The sequence below is a fragment of the Rhinolophus hipposideros genome, assembly GCF_964194185.1.
Source record: "Rhinolophus hipposideros genome assembly, chromosome: 14".
In the NCBI taxonomy this organism is placed as follows: Eukaryota; Metazoa; Chordata; class Mammalia; order Chiroptera; family Rhinolophidae; genus Rhinolophus; species Rhinolophus hipposideros.
Genome location: NC_138060.1, coordinates 52,817,935 through 52,823,740, shown reverse-complemented (window position 1 = coordinate 52,823,740; position 5,806 = coordinate 52,817,935). Strand labels below are relative to the sequence as shown.

Sequence of the window (5,806 nt, the reverse complement as noted above, 5' to 3'; positions counted from 1 at the left end):
GTTTCCTTTACTCATTCAATAAACATGTACAAATTTAGTCATTGAATTATATATATCACATTAAAAATAAACTTATATTGTAGGGAGGATATAACAAAAAGAATTCATATTCTTGGGGAAATATTTGTGCTCCGTGGAAATATGGTGGGGCACTGTGGAGTAGGTATGGCATTTCACTAAGTGGGAAGGGCATAAACAAACTATGAACACAAAATGCTATGTGGGTAACATATTTGGCCTTCTGCTTTTGAAGAATTTGGCATCTTAATTCATAGGGTTCCTGTCTTCCTGTTATGATCTTACATGTCACATGTCTGAATGAATGACTCAAACAACATCTTGAGTTCAAATTCAACAACCTCCCATAGCCACATCCTAAACCTTGCAGTCACTAGAATCTGCCCCTTCCCTCTAAATCATAAATTTAGATTTTTCCAGTTTGCAGTCATTTCAGTCTGCTGACTGAGTTTCTTCCATATCTTCTGCCTGTTGACCTCACCTAACCCCCTGACCTCTCTAACTTCTCTCTATTTTACATCTTCTCCAGTCTTATCTGTCCATCCTGAAATCCTTCAATCATTGCTTCAATAACTCTTTTGACAGTATTCTCAGGTCTGTCACCTCTCTGGCCTTTTGGTGCGTTCTTACTTATGTGCTCAGGCTTTTTAGTGCCTTGGAAATGATCTGACTTCTGAAGAGATAAACACCAAGAAGTACAAACCATGAAAACACAGGACGTGTGTATAAAAACAGGACATGTGTATATAAACTAGCATGCCATTTTATCTGTGTGCATATGCGTATATACTTGCCTTTGTGTGACATTGTGTATTGTTGGGATTACAGGTAACCCCTGTATTACACGGCACCTCTATAGCACGGTTTCACTCTAACACAGTTCTAGAATTGGGGAAAACCCTCGTACAGCATGGCATCCTAGAACACGGTTTCACTCTAACATGGTTTGAGAACTAGAGAAATCCCCGAACAGCATGGAGCATAATAAGAGGTTTTAAGAGCAAAAAATGTCTTGTTTGAAATTAGGGAAATCCCGGAACAACACGGAACATAATAAAAGCTTTTAAGAGCAAAAGATAACTCATTTGAAATTTTTCATTCGAGCTTGGAAGTTGTATCAGATTTGACTGCAGAATTTTAAAATTTATTAGAATTTTAAATCCATTTTGTTCATGGAGTATTAAGTTCAGAGGATGAAGATATCTTGTTAAAAGAAAATGCGCTTGGTTAATGGTGCTTAGTAGTGATGACGAAATCTTTAATACACATTAATATGTTATCCTTTTGGTGAAAATTGCTTTAATAAAGAGATTCCTCTTAATTATAAAAATATAATAATATGTTTTTTAAATTTTTGGAACCTAACCCACCTTTTTGTACTAGTGCTTTGTTTCACATAACACGGATTTGCATAACACATAATTTTTTAGGAACCTAACAACTGTGATTTCGGGGGGGGGGTAGGATAGGGAGGAGGGGATGTTACCTCTCTTAATCTTAATCAGATTAAGAGAAACAGACCTATCTATGACCCTTAAAATATCCAGGTACTTTTCTTTTTTCTGTATCATTCTAATTCATATTTAAGTCTCTTGTTATCAATTGATTAACGACAGTTCCCTTTAAAAAAAAATTGTGTAGGCCTGAATGAAGCAGCTTAGCAAAACAGTAATGCTGACAAGACGTCATCTTACACCATTAGCTAACATGGATATGAAGGCAGTGCCCATCTCCAGAGTGCGAAATGCCACAAGAAGTCATCAACAAGGAAGGAGAGTTATGTCAGTCCAATTTCTTCAAGAACACTACGTGGGGTTTCGGCTTCCTCCTGCAGTAGGTCAGCCTGCTCAGTTGCTTTAAGGACATTTTTCTTGGATGTTTTCTGAACTTCCCCTCCCAAAAGAAACTCATCCAAAATAAACTAAGCCTTCTCAAAATTAAAGATGATATCAAGTTCACGCACACTGCCAAAATACTTGTCAAGTAATTCCATGTAACGATGAATTATTTCCAGGGTAATTAGGTCATTGTCCTGATCCTCAATAACACAGCAAAAATACAGACTGGCATGTCTCTTGTAAAGCATCTTCAGATCTCGCCACTCAAGAAAGCTGCACATTATAGGTTTCCGAGCTAAAACGGTTTGAACAAGTTCTCTTGTGATCTTTTTCTTCTCTTTGTCTGATAATGGGACATACCATGTCTGCAGTCGAAGCTTTCCCTGACGACTAAAAAGCAACATAAACTGCATGGTGGCTGCAGGCAGCCGACGCAGCGAGCAACAGCCGAGGCTGATGCTGAGGGGAAGCCCCTGTCGCTGAGCTGTGGAAAAGAAGCCGTGTTGCTTGTAGGCAGTTGCTTCTTCTTGAGTCGTTCACATTTAGATGTATTTCTACCTTTGCTTGGGATGATGTCAAACCTTGCTAGCCTTGGAATCATTTTATCTCTTTGAGGCAATTTTGCATATTTCTGCTTTGATCCATTACATATTGATTTTGTATTTTGGTACTTATTTCCAAATTCTTGGGGTTCTTCTTATGGATGCTTCCCTGTACTGACTCATGCAGGCAAATATAAGCACTTGTGTGCGCACGTGCACACACACGCACACATACACAGAACATTCACAAACAACTACACAGACAACTATGTTAAGTCCACAGGATGACGGGTATCACCAACTACATATTTTATGGCAGCACAGACACAGCTGTCACCAACTTAGTTAAATGACATAGTGAGTCACAAGGAACCAGTGGCACTAAAGGAAGTAGGGGATATTTCATACTTTTTGACAAGCGATGATTGCCGCTCATGCTCAGATGCAGAAGGATAATGACAGCAATGTGCATAAACTGGAGGTAATGGATGATCCCCTCTTCCCTCATGGTCTCTGAGCTGTTTTATGTGCAGCTGTCACTATCCATCACACAGCCAATTAGAAGCAAAAGCCTGTTGCAAATGAATGCCTGAAGAATGTAGATAAAGCTGGGGACATGAACCTCTATCCCTTAGAAGTTTTCATGCAAAAAACATCCCACAAAAAACAGAAACTTCCTAAATTCCTGGTTTACAGGAGGTTTTGAGGATCAATTCAAACCCACGACTGCTGAGAACAAAGTAGGTGCCATGGTGGACACTGAAAGGGGGACTCATATAAGTACAAGTTGGTCACTGATCGAAAAAATGATCATAAAGAAGTAGTTGATAGGTAAATCATTTAGGAAAAGAAATATGCCATATGCATATAACTCTCATAATCCTAGAAAATCTGCATTTGTAGATGGATTGACAGGAGATTCCAGTCGTTTTTTTCACGATTTGGTCTCCAAATCTTCACCTTTATAAATTACCAAGAAAAGAGAACCTTAAGTCACCTCTCAATGGGTTACACAGATGTATCTCACTTCAAGTTTGTGTGTGTGTGTGTGTGTGTTTGTGCGTGTGTATTTGGTGAATTTATATTACATGAGCTAATCTTCAAGTACGTAAGCTCTAAAATAGAACTTTCATACAGCAAGAGAAGTGAAGTGCTCCAGCCTCCCCAAAGAAGCAGTGGGACCACGTATAATGTGTATTCCACAACTACTTACAAAGGGATACAGATTGTTTTCCTTCAACCCCATAGCCTTGATTTAAGAGATGTTTGAAATTTGAAAGGATGAGTCATTCTTGTGAGAATAATAACACAGAAGTGCCCCAAATAATATATTCTTCAAATGCCCTTAAGTTTCGGACATTCGAAGTCCTGTCAGAGATGGCCATATGAATTAAACACTAGTCTGTTTCCTATTGTCTGATTATCTATCTATCTATCTATCTATCTATCTATCTATCTATCTATCTATCTATCTATCTAATTCGTTTAATCTATCAATCATCCAGAAAATACATGTTTCTGAATTTTATAGAGGGTAGAATTTACTGTAATTTGTCTCTTCTTTCCAGAAAATTCAATCCTAACTTGACTTTTATTCAGTTCCTATTAAAATCTTCTGAGAATATTGCTGAGAAGCATCACATGAGAAGCAGTCCAATTTTATGCTCTTTCGTTTGTTTACTTATTAACTGATTCATACAGAACTGTTCAGGCTTAGGGGACAATGAAAAAAGACTGTTTTTTCCTTAGTAGATCCTAGAGTATGAGTTGCACAGGTAAATGAGTAAGTGATCCAAGTACTATGAAAATTTATAGGAAGATCAGCTGAATTAGAACCCCAGTGTCAGGGAGAAGAAAACCTCCCAGAGAAGATAGTGTGTGAGATGTATTTGGAGGATGGAAAAGAGCCAAAGAGGTATTCTCGAGAGAAGGGGGTGCCATATGCAAAGTCCTATGACATCAATGTCATAAATCATTTAGTAAACAGCTAAACAATTCTTAGAACCTTTGAATCATAAAAGGCCAATTGGGAACTGTTAAGAGATGATGCCTGAGAGGAAAAGTAGGGTTCAGATGATGATTGTCTTTTGTGATCTGATAAAGTGAATAGAATCCATGCCAAGGGAAACAGGGGGCTTGGTATGATCCATCTGGCAGCAGGAAGTAGAACTGATTGGGGCATAACAAGAGGGAGGCAGAGAGACTAGGAAACCATTATAGTATCCAGGACGGAAAGATGAAGACCTGAATACAGATAGTGATGGTGGGGATGGAAAAGAAAGAACCATCCTGAGGGGTGTTGAGCGGAAGCCAGCAGAATGAAGTGACGAATGGAAAAGGGAGGAATGGAGATTCATGATTCTTTGACAGCTGACCAGCATACTAGTTTCATGGCCACAGTAGTCTTTCTTCTTTCCTTCCTTCCTTCCTTCCTTTCTTTCCTTCCTTCTTTTCTTATGCCTGGCACGAGTCTTACATATAACAGGTGCTCAAATTTGTGAAAAATGGAAAAAAAAATTGTGGTATACATGCCACCTAGATACTATGTAATAATTAATAAGTAACCTTTTCAGAATTGTTGATGTTATTTATTATCCAGATTCTTTGATGAGGAAGGTGGAGTTTAAGATAATAAGTAACTTTCCCAAGGTCACACAGAACTCATAACCATACACACAATGTAAGCCATAAATTCTATTACTGCATGTAAAACCTCCTCCTCCTCCTCATCATCATAAATGTATACACCATGAAGAAAACATTGAGCAAAGGGATGAACAGTTTGGAAAAAATATAAGTGACAAACTAACATGTAAAAAGGTTCAAGCTCACTATTCAAAGTAGTACATACTCAAAATAGTTTAGTACCCTAGTGCAGTATTCACAAAAGTGCAAATTCAAAGAACAGGATGTGTGCATCCTTTTGGGGGGGGTTTATCAAGTAAGCAAGTATTTGTTTTATAAAAGGATACATGTAACATTTTAAAAATGTGGGAATACACACACACACACACACACACATACACACACACACACATATATATTTGGGAGGTAATACTGTTTTTTAAAGTTAATTTTTGAAGTATAACAAATACGTTGACTGGTATACGAATCATAGATATATGGCTTGATGTATTTTCCTAAATAGAACACATCTTTCTGGCCACTACTGACAATGAAAGAGAAGGCTGACAGCATTCCAGAAGCTTCCCACCTGACACCATCTTCCTAGCCAAAAGTTACCTCTGTCCTTACATTAGCATCATAAATTCATGTTGCCTGTTTGTAGACTTTGCATAAATGGAATCAGGTAGTATTGTTTCTTTCCTTCAAGATTATGTTTATGAGATTTAGCCATGTGGTTGCATGTGGCAGTATTTTGTTTCATTGTCATTGCTGTATAATGTT

At 37.9% G+C, this 5,806-nt stretch overlaps 1 pseudogene across 1 annotated transcript; it reads right to left on the bottom strand.

Moving 5' to 3' along the window:
* Nucleotides 1-1,795: 1,795 nt before the first annotated feature.
* LOC308507448 (AP-1 complex subunit sigma-2-like) lies at nucleotides 1,796-2,269 on the bottom strand (annotated as a pseudogene). The gene has a single exon. The product of its transcript is annotated as an AP-1 complex subunit sigma-2-like (transcript).
* Between the last annotated feature and the right edge of the window lie 3,537 nt (nucleotides 2,270-5,806).